The 12,954-nt window shown below is 13.9% G+C and overlaps 2 long non-coding RNA genes across 2 annotated transcripts in view; one reads left to right on the top strand and one right to left on the bottom strand.

Annotated features, from left to right (window-relative positions):
* LOC143349595 (uncharacterized) overlaps positions 1 to 4,576 on the bottom strand; it is an 83,673-nt gene extending 79,097 nt beyond the window's left edge. The window contains exon 1 of the long non-coding RNA XR_013080948.1: positions 4,222 to 4,576. This is a non-coding gene — a long non-coding RNA (uncharacterized LOC143349595). The remainder of the gene's footprint in view (positions 1 to 4,221) is intronic.
* LOC143349596 (uncharacterized) overlaps positions 1 to 11,075 on the top strand; it is a 69,177-nt gene extending 58,102 nt beyond the window's left edge. Inside the window, exon 2 of the long non-coding RNA XR_013080949.1 lies at positions 10,450 to 11,075. This is a non-coding gene — a long non-coding RNA (uncharacterized LOC143349596). The remainder of the gene's footprint in view (positions 1 to 10,449) is intronic.
* Positions 11,076 to 12,954: the final 1,879 nt, after the last annotated feature.

Genomic DNA, 12,954 nt, shown 5'->3' with positions numbered 1-12,954 from the left:
TGAAAAGGATATAAATTCTGCAGTTTTTTATTTTATAGTTTCTATAATTACTTCTTTATTATTATATTTTAGTATTATTATAAAAAATATTCTTAATATAGAAGAAATAGATAATTTACATATTGATATTGTTTATTTTTTATTATATATAAAAATAGGTTTATATCCTATAAATTTTTGATTTTTAATATCTTCAAAAAATATAAATTGAATAAATTTATTTATTTTTTCTACTATTTTAAAAATTCAACCTATTTATTTAATACATTTAATATTAAAATTAGATGATCATATAATTGGATTTATTACTTTTAACTTATTGTATTCTAGAATTTTAGTTTTAAATACCAATTCTTTAAAATATATTATAATTTATTCTTCAATAATTCATACATGTTTATTGTTATTATTAATAATGATATCTATAAAATTATTTATTATTTATATAATTTTATACACTTTAATATCATTATTATTATTTCGATTATTAGGTATATTAAATATTGATAATAAATTTGATGTTTATAATTTAAATTTAAGTAAATCATTAAAAATATTAATAATATTTTTAATAATTATATATTCTAGATTTCCTCCAATATTAACATTTTTAATAAAATGGATATTATTAGAAAGTTTAATTACTAATTATAATAATTTAGTGATTGTATTAATTGTTATATTAATTTCTAGAACTTTAATAACATGGACTTATTTAAATTTATTTTTATTTAATCATTATTTAAATTCAAAAATTAAATCTTATTCTTATAAGATTATAATTAGTACAATTATTCCTAAATGAATATTATTAATTTTATTTATAATTATATTTATATGTATATTATATTTATATGTTGAGATTTAATAAATTTTTAATTAAGTTTTTAATATTTTTAAATTTGCAATTTAATAGTTTATTTTAACTTATAAAAATTTAATTAAAAATAAATAATAATTTTTAATATAGAAAGAATTTTTATCTTTATAAATAAATTTACAATTTATCTCTTTTTCAGACACAATATTATTTAAATTTATTAATTTTATGAATTATTATAATTTAATTTTAATATTAAATATAAATATAAAATTTTAAGTTAAAATAAACTATTAAATTTCAAATTTAAAAATATAATATAATTGTAAATTTTAATAAATATTTATTATATCTTTAAATGATTTTATTCAACAAATCATAAGAATATTGGGATACTATATTTTATTTTTGCTATATGAACTGGAATAATTGGTTCTTCATTAAGAATAATTATTCGTATAGAATTAAGTTCACCTGGTATATGAATTAATAATGATCAAATTTATAATTCTATTGTTACTTCTCATGCTTTTATTATAATTTTTTTATAGTAATACCTTTTTTAATTGGAGGATTTGGAAATTGATTAATTCCATTAATAATTGGTGCACCAGATATAGCATTTCCACGAATAAATAATATAAGATTTTGATTATTACCTCCTTCATTAATTTTATTATTAATAAGTAGTATTTTATATAGAGGAAGAGGAACAGGATGAACTATTTATCCTCCATTATCTTCATTAATATATCATTCTTCTTTATCTGTTGATTTAACTATTTTTTCTTTACATATTGCAGGTATTTCATCTATTATAGGATCAATAAATTTTATTGTAACAATTTTAATAATAAAAAATTATAATTTAAATTATGATCAATTATCTTTATTTTCATGATCTGTTTTTATTACAACAATCTTATTATTATTATCTTTACCTGTATTAGCTGGTGCAATTACAATATTATTAACTGATCGTAATTTAAATACTTCATTTTTTGACCCTTCAGGTGGAGGAGATCCTGTACTTTATCAACATTTATTTTGATTTTTTGGTCATCCTGAAGTTTATATTTTAATTTTACCTGGATTTGGATTAATTTCACATATTATTTTTAATGAAAGTGGTAAAAAAGAAACATTTGGTAATATTGGAATAATTTATGCAATATTAGGGATTGGATTTTTAGGATTTATTGTATGAGCTCATCATATATTTACAGTTGGATTAGATGTTGATACACGAGCTTATTTTACTTCAGCAACTATAATTATTGCTATTCCTACTGGAATTAAAGTTTTTAGATGAATAGCAACATATTATGGATCTAAATTAATTATTAATCCTTCTATTTTATGATCAATAGGATTTATTCTTTATTTACAATAGGGGGATTAACTGGAATTATATTATCTAATTCATCTATTGATATTATTTTACATGATACATATTATGTAGTAGCACATTTTCATTATGTATTATCTATAGGAGCAGTATTTTCTATTATTGCAAGATTTATTTATTGATACCCAATTTTTACTGGTTTAATTTTAAATAAAAAATGATTAATTATTCAATTTTTATTAATATTTATTGGAGTAAATTTAACTTTTTTCCCTCAACATTTTTTAGGATTAATAGGAATACCTCGACGATATTCTGATTATCCTGATTCATATTATTGTTGAAATTTATTATCTTCTTTAGGATCTTTAATTTCATTAAATAGATTAATTTTATTAATTTATATTATTATAGAAAGAATAATTGCTAAACGATTAATTATTTTTAAATTTTATCAATGTTCTTTAGAATGATTACAAAATTATCCTCCTTTAGATCATTCATTTAATGAATTACCTTTTATTATTAAAATTATATATAATAAGAAGAATAAATAAAATTTATATATTATAAATAATTTTATAATTATAAAAAAAATTAAAAATATTTATTAATAATTAATATGGCAGATAAGTGCAATGAACTTAAGATTCTTAAATAAAAATAATAATTTTTTATTAATAATTTCACATTGAAAAATATTTTCTTTTCAAGATCCAAGTTCACCATTTTCTAATAATTTAAATTTATTTTATAATATTACTATAATTATAATAATTATAATTATTACATTTACATTATTAATTATATTAGATATTATAACTAATGAATTTATAAATCGATATTTGTTAAAGCATCATTTAATTGAAATTGTATGAACAATTTTACCTATATTAATTTTAATAATTATTGCTTTTCCTTCATTAAAAACATTATATTTTATTGATGAAATATGGAATCCTATTTTTTTTACAATTAAAGCTATTGGACATCAATGATATTGAAGTTATGAATATCCTGAATTTAAAAATTTTAATTTTGATTCTTATATAATTAAAGATTTAGATAAATTAGATTTATTTCGTTTATTAGATGTTGATAATCGATTAATTATTCCTTATAATATTCCTATTCGTTTATTAACTACATCATTAGATGTTATTCATTCTTGAACAATTCCATCATTAGGGATAAAAATAGATTCAATTCCAGGACGTATTAATCAAATAACTTTAATTTCAATACGATCAGGTTTATTTTTTGGACAATGTTCAGAAATTTGTGGGGCTAATCATAGATTTATACCAATTGTATTAGAAAGAACTAATTGTTCAAATTTTATAAATTGAATTAATATAAATAATTAATTATATATTATTATAAAAAATTAGTTAAATAATAATATTAAAATGTCATTTTAAAGTTATTGAATAATATATAATCAATATTTTTTTCATTAGATGTCTGAAATGTAAGAATTGGTCTCTTAAACCAAATAATAGTATTTAACAATTACTTCTAATGAAAATTTTTTTATCCCACAAATAATACCAATAAATTGATTAAATTTGTATATTTATAGATTAATTATAATTTTTATTATTTTAATTATAATTTATTTTATAAATTATAATAAAATTATAAAAATTAAATTTTATAAGATACATTTATTAATTTATATATATAAATGGTAACAAATTTATTTTCTATTTTTGATCCTTCAACAAATATATATATATCAATAAATTGAATTATAATTATAATAGTATTAATATTAATTCCATTAATATATTGAATTAAATTATCACGTTATCAAATAATATTTATATTGTTAATTAATTTAATTTTTAATGAATTTAAATTATTAGTAATATTTAAATATATATCTAATATTATTATTTTTATTAGTTTAATAATAATAATTTTATTTATAAATTTATTAGGATTATTTCCTTATAATTTTACACCAACAAGTCATTTAAATATTAATTTATCTTTATCTTTAACTTTATGATTAAGATTTATATTATTTGGATGAAGTATAAATTTAAACTATATATTAATTCATTTAGTTCCATTAAATACACCTATATTTTTAATAAATTTTATAGTATTAATTGAATTAATTAGAAATATTATTCGTCCATGAACATTATCTATTCGATTAACTGCTAATATATTAGCAGGTCATTTATTATTATCTTTAATAGGATCATCAATAAATAATTTAATATTATTGTTTTTACCTTTAATTATTATTGTACAAAATATATTATTTATTTTAGAAATTTCAGTTTCTATAATTCAATCATATGTATTTTCAATTTTAAGTTTATTATATTTTAATGAATCTAATTAAAATTAAATATTAAAATGATAAATTCAAATCATCCTTTTCATTTAGTTACATTAAGGCCATGACCTTTAATAACTTCTTTATCTTTAATAAATTTATTAATAAGGGTATTAAATTGATTTATATTAAATAAGTTATTTTTTATATTATTAAATATATTAATTTTAATAATAATAATATTTCAATGATGACGAGATATTATTCGTGAAAGAACTTATCAAGGATTTCATACATTAAAAGTAATAATAATAATAAAATTTAGAATAATTTTATTTATTATTTCAGAATTATTTTTTTTTATCTCAATATTTTGAACTTATTTTCATAGATGCATTTCACCTAATATTGAAATTGGTAATTTATGACCCCCTAAAAATATTTTAATATTTAATCCTTATGATATTCCATTATTAAATTCAATTATTTTAATTTCATCTGGATTTATAATTACTTTAAGTCATAATTTATTATTAAATAATAAATTAAGATATAGAAAATTTTGATTATTATGTACAATTTTATTAGGAATTTATTTTTCATTATTACAATACTTAGAATATAATGAATCAAAATTTTGTATTAATGATAGAATTTTTGGATCTATTTTTTATTTATTGACAGGATTTCATGGAACACATGTAATTATTGGTATTTTATTTTTAATAACATGTTTATTTCGTATAACAATTAATCATTTTTCTAAAATTCATCATTTTCATTTTGAAGCTTCATCTTGATATTGACATTTTGTAGATATTATTTGATTATTTGTTTATATATTTATTTATTGATGAATATATTAAATTAATTAATAATATATATATAGTATAAAAATTATTACGATTAACTTCCAATTAAAAAATTTATTAATAATAATATATATAATTTTTAATTATATATTTATATTATTTATTATTATATTTATTTGTTTATTATTAACATTTATAAATTTATATTTTAAAATAAGGTATAAAAAAAATCGAGAAAAAATTTTACCAATTGAATGTGGATTTGATCCTTTATCTAATAGACGATTACCATTTTCTAATAATTTTTTTTTAATTTCATTAATTTTTTTAATTTTTGATGTTGAAATTATATTAATTTTACCTTTAGTTTTTGTAATAAAAGAATTTATATCTTTAATTTCAATAATTATATTTATATATTTTTTATTAATATTAATTATTGGTTTATTAATAGAATGATATTTAGGTTATTTAAATTGATTGAATTAATTTATTATATAGATTAATTTTAATAATCAAATTTTTAATTCGAAATTAAATGTAAATTTTTACTTTATATAATTTTTAATTTGGATATTAGTTAATATAATAACATTTAAATTGCATTTAAAAATTTAATAAATAAATTATTAATATCTAAATTTAATTGAAACCAAAAAATTAGAGGTAAATTATTGTTAATAATTTAATTGAATTAAATGTTCCAATTAAATTATTAATTTTTATAATTATTTATAAATAAAATTAATTTATATTATTTTTATATTGAAAATATAATATTTTGTTTAAATTATATAAATTTGAAATATAATAATTTAAGCTTCTAACTTAAAAATTAATGATTATTCATTAATATTTCTATTTAAAAAATTTATTTATCTTAATATTTTCAATATTATACTTTTATATTTAAGCTATTTAAATAATTTATAAAATTCAAATAAATAATAATAATATAATAGTATAAAAATTTATAATAACAATAAATTCTAATTTATTAAATATATATTTATTATTAAATATATTAAATATATATATTAATTTCAATATATATATACCCATAAATCTTTCAAATCATCCTTTTTCCATTAAAATTTCATATTTATATATAATATTAAATAAATTTTTATACCTATATTTAAATATATATATAGAAAAAAATATTGTTATAATAAAATTTATTAAATTTTTAAATAAATATATATTAAAATTATACATTAATAAACTAATTCAAAATCCATAAATATAAAAATTTAAAATTATTATTTTATCTAATATATATATATTAAATAAATATTTAATATAAATTAATTTAAATATATTATATCTAAAAAAAAAAGATAATATTAATAATATTATTATACAAAAAATTATTAATTTATTTTCTTTAAAATAAATTATAGGAATAAAATTATTATTAAAAAATATTAATCATAAAATTATTCGAATTCTATATCTAATTGTTAATATTATTGAAACAATAAAAATTAAATAAAAAATATAATTTAATTTTTTATTTATAAATATTTCAATAATTAAATCTTTTGAATAAAATCCAGATAAAAATGGAAGTCCTATTAATATAATTAAACTTAAAATTATAATTAATCTTTTTATTGGCGTAATTATTAATATATTACCATATTTACGAATATCTTGATTATTATTTATTAAATGAATAAAATCCCCAGCACATAAAAATATTAATGATTTAAATAAAGCATGAATAATTATATGAAAAAACGCTAACTCATAATAATTAATACTTAAAGTTAATATTATTAAACCTAATTGTCTTAATGTTGATAAAGCAATAATTTTTTTTAAATCATATTCAAAATTAGCTATTAATCTTGCTATAAAAGTTGTTATTAAAGAAATATATAATATATATATATTAATATTTATATTTATTATAAATAATTTATTATATCGAATTAATAAATATACTCCTGCAGTAACTAATGTTGATGAATGAACTAATGAAGAAACTGGAGTAGGGGCTGTTGTAGCAGCAGGTAATCATAAAGAAAAAGGTATTTGAGCACTTTTAGTTATAGCTGTTAAAATTAATATAAAATTTAATATATTATTATAAAAATTATTATTGTAAATTAAACCATTTCAAGAACCTAAATTTATAAATATACAAATTATTAATAATAATCTAACATCTCCCATTCGATTACATAAAATTGTTAAGAATCCTGAATTATATGAATTATAATTTTGATAAAAAATAATTAAACAATAAGAAATTAATCCTAAACCATCTCAACCTAATATAATTCTAAAAATATTTGGACTTAAAATTATTAAACATATTGAAATTACAAATAATATTACTAAATAAATAAATCGTTTAATAAAAATTTCTGATTTTATATATTCAATTCTATATAATATTACTATAGAAGAAATTAATATTACAATTCTTAAAAAAATTAATCTTATATAATCTAAAAAAATTAAAAATTCAATTTTTATTCTATTAAAATTTAATATTAATCATTCAATATATATATTAAATTTAAATATATAAAAATATATTCCTATAATTATTAATATAAAACTTAAAATTAATATAAATAAACTATAAATAATTATTAATAATATAATTTAAAGTATTTTTATACATCATTGAATCCACAATTCAATATTTTTATTTAAACTATTTAAATTGATTTTTATTTATATATATTAATATATATATATATATATATATTAATTTAAATTTAAATAAATATTTTTATTACAATTAAATTATATAAATAAATCTAAATTTAAAAATATAAAATTTAAAGGTAATCAATGTAAAATAATTACTAAAAATTCTAAAAACTTAAAATTTTTAATTTTTAAATAAAAATTTATTTTTCCATGATTTATATATCTAAATAAATATAAAGAATAAATAAATCTTAAAAATCTAATTAATATTAATATAAAAATTAATGAATTACATCAATTATATAAAATTATTATAGTAAAAATTTCTCTAATTAAATTTAATGATAAAGGAGCAGATATATTAGAAGAACATAATAAAAATCATAATAATGATATTTTTGAAGTAATATTTATAATACCTTTATTAATAATTATTAATCGACTATTTGTTTCTTTATAAAATAAATTTACTATATAAAATAATCCTGATGAACATAAACCATGAGAAATTATTGTTAAATAACATCTATATAAACTTAAATTTTTTAAAGTTATTAATCTACTAATTAAAATACTTATATGAACTACTGAAGAATATGCAACTAAAATTTTTATATCAATCTGACGTAAACATAAAATTCTTAAAATAATACCTCCAATTATACTAATAATTATAATATAAATTTTAATAAATATTAAATTATTATAAAAAATTAAAATAAATCGTAATAATCCATATGTTCCTAATTTTAATATAATAGAAGCTAAAATTATTGAACAATATACAGGAGCTTCTACATGAGCTTTTAATAATCAATTATGTATACCAAAAATTGGAATTTTAACTAAAAAAGATAAAATTATAAATATAAATAGATAATTATTACAAATAAATAATTCTATTTCTATTATATTAAATATAATATAATTTTTATTTAAAATTATTAAAAATAAAAATAATAAAAATGGTAAAGAAAAAAATAAAGTATAAAATATTAAATATATTCTTGCTAAAATTCGTATTTCACCTATTCCTCAATAAATAATTATTAAAAATATTAAAATTAATCTAACTTCAAAGAAAAAATAGAATATTAAAATATTATTAGATATAAAAAATAAAATTAAATTAATTAATAAAATTAATAAAAAATTAATAAATAAATTAAAATTAATTATTTTTAATCTTAATGATATAATAATAATTCTAAAAATCCATAATCTTAAAATAATCATTATAAAAGAATAATTATTTAATCTAAAATTAAATCTATATTTATTTCATTCAATAAATAAATCATAATTTATAATTAATATAATTAATATTATATTAATTAAATTTCTTATTATAAATTTATATTTATAAAAATTATATATATAAATTAAAGCAAATGTATTAAATAAAATTATTATTACCATATTAAATTTAATTATTTTAATATTTTAATTATTATTACCATATTAAATTTATTATTCTAATATTTTGATTTCCATATTTATATATTAAATTAATAATTAAAGATAAACCTAATACTCTTTCACAAATAGAAAATACAATATAAAATAAAAATAATCATTCATCAAAATTTATAATTTTTAAATAAATAGTTATTATAATATTTAATATGATTATAAATTCAATTCTAATTAAAATTATTAATAATGAATCTTTAAATTTAAAAATTAATACTATTCCTAAAAATAATATTAAATAAAAAAAGTGATAATTAAATAATATATCACCAATAAAATCATATTTTATATATTTATTTTGAATATTTAAAATTAAATTAAGTTTTATAGTTTATTTAAAAACATTAATTTTGTAAATTAAAAAAAATAATTTATTTAAAACAATTTTAATTTTCAAAAAAAAAAAGAATATTTTATCTTTAATTCCCAAAATTAATATTTTAAATAAACTATTTTTTGTTAATTTATAAATAATAATTTTAATTTTAAAATGATAATAATAATACCAAAAATAATAATTTTAATTAAATTAATTATTGTTTCAAATATAATTATATTAATTAGATTTTCAATAATAAAAATTAATTTACATCCATTAATATTTATAATAATTTTAGTTTTTTATATTATAAATATATTATTATTAATTAATTTAGATATAAATATAAATATATATAGTTATATAATTTTTATTTCAATAATTGGGGGATTAATAATTATATTTATATATTTTACTAGATTAATTAATAATTATAAAATAATTATATTTACTTATGAATATTATTCAATTTTATTAATATATATTATTATAATTTTAATTATAATTTATACATATTATAATTATATTTCAATTGATTTTATAATAAATAAAATTATATTTAAAAATATTAATTATTCAATTAAATTATTATATAAATTTCCTAATTGTATTTTTATTTTTATTTCAATTACTTATTTAATTTATTGTTTAAATTTAATTATAAAAATATCATTAATTAAATTTAAATCATTACGAAAAATTAAAAATTAATAGTATAAAAAATCTTATTATATTTAATTAATGAAAAATAAATTCATTAAATTATTTAAAGTTAATTCATTACTTAAAATTTTTAATAATTCATTAATTATTTTACCAACCCCATTAAATATTAATATTTTATGAAACTTTGGATCATTATTAGGGTTATATTTAATAATTCAAATTATTTCAGGGTTATTATTATCATTACATTATTGTCCAAATATTAATTATGCTTTTGAAAGAGTTATTCATATTATAAAAGATGTTAATAAAGGTTGATTAATTCGTTTAATTCATATAAATGGAGCTTCAATATATTTTATTTGTATATATATACATATTGGACGAAATATCTATTATCATTCATTTAAATCAATTAATGTATGATTTATTGGAATTATAATTTTATTACTTTCTATAGCTACAGCTTTTTTAGGATATGTATTACCATGAGGACAAATATCTTTTTGAGGTGCAACTGTAATTACAAATTTATTATCCGCATTACCATATATTGGGCAAGATATTGTTGAATGAATTTGAGGAGGATTTTCAATTAATAATGCAACATTAAATCGTTTTTATTCATTTCATTTTATTTTACCTTTAATTATTATATTTATAGTAATTTTACATTTATTTTATTTACATTTAAATGGATCAAATAACCCAATAGGTATAGATAGTAATATCTATAAAATTCCTTTTTATCCTTATTTTTTCATTAAAGATATTATAGGATTTATTTTAATTTTATATATTAATTTTATTATTGTTATACAAATTCCTTATTATTTAAGTGATCCAGATAATTTTATTATAGCAAATTCTATAATTACACCAGAACATATTAAACCAGAATGATATTTTTTATTTGCATATTCAATTTTACGAGCTATTCCAAATAAATTAGGAGGAGTATTAATATTATTTATATCAATTTTAATTTTATATTTTTTACCAATTATTAATAATTATAATATTAAATCAAGTAAATTTTACCCAATTAATAAAATTATATTTTGAATATTTGTTAATGTATTTATTTTATTAACTTGATTAGGTAGTCAATTAATTGAATATCCTTACACTAATTTAAGACAATTATTTTCATTATTATATTTCTCATATTTTTTATTAAATTCAATATTTAATAAATTTTGAGATAATATTATTATATTAAAATTTTAAATAAAATAAATATAAAATTTTAAGTTTATGAGCTTGAATTAAGCATATATTTTGAAAATATAAGATAGAATATTAAAAACTTCTATAAACTTAAATTTTATAATAATAATTATATTTATATAAATTTATTAAATTATAAATTAAAAATTTATTTAATATTTTAATTTATAATATAATATTAGAAAATTGTTTAAATATAAAAATAAAAAATAAATATATTAAAGTTATAGGTAAAAAAGTTTTTCAACATAAATATATTAATTCATCATATCGAATACGAGGTAAAACCCCACGTATTCAAATAATTAATAATAAATGAAAATAATAAATTAATAAAAATTTAATTGAATATATATCAAATCCAAAAAATATAATACTTAAAATTATTCTTGCAAATCTAATTCTTAAATATTCAGCTATAAAAATTATAGTAAATTGTCTTCTAAAATATTCAGTATTAAATCCAGAAATTAATTCTGATTCACCTTCAATTAAATCAAATGGTGTACGATTTAATTCTATTAATATATTTAATATAAATATTAAATATAAAGGAAATAAAAAAATACAAAATTTAATATATTTTTGAAAAATAATAAAATTGTAAAAAGATATACTTTCAGTTAATAATATTATAATTAATAATATTAAAAATAATCTAATTTCATAAGAAATAGATTGTGCAATAGATCGAATTGATCCTAACATAGAATAATTAGAATTTGAAGATCATCCTATAATTATTATAGGAAAAACATTAAATCTTAAAATTCTTAATATAAATAAAATTGAAAAATTATTATTATATAAATTAAAATAAAAAGGTGTTACTAATCATAATATAAAAGATAAAATTAAAATTAATATAGGACAAAATATATATTGATAAAAATTTGAATTTTTTAAAATAAAAAATTCTTTAAATAATAATTTTATGGCATCATTAATTGGTTGGAATAATCCTATAAATCCAGATTTATTTGGACCTTTTCGATCTTGAATATAACCTAAAATTTTTCGTTCATATAATGTTAAAAATGCAACAGCTATTAAATTTATTAAAATTAATAAAAATAAATAAATTAAACTTATATATATATAATTTAATAAAGAATAAATTATTATTTATATAATAACTTATATTTATACTAAATTCTAAATTTAATTGCACTAATTTGCTAAAATAATTAATAAAAATATTTATTAATTAATAAAAAATTATTTTAAATATAGAGTCCTTTCGTACAAAAATATTTATTTTTATTAAAGATAGAAACCGATCTGGCTTACGCCGATCTGAACTCAAATCATGTAAGATTTTAA

This window comes from Colletes latitarsis, chromosome 13, assembly GCF_051014445.1.
Source record: "Colletes latitarsis isolate SP2378_abdomen chromosome 13, iyColLati1, whole genome shotgun sequence".
In the NCBI taxonomy this organism is placed as follows: Eukaryota; Metazoa; Arthropoda; class Insecta; order Hymenoptera; family Colletidae; genus Colletes; species Colletes latitarsis.
This window is presented reverse-complemented; position numbering and strand designations above follow the sequence as displayed.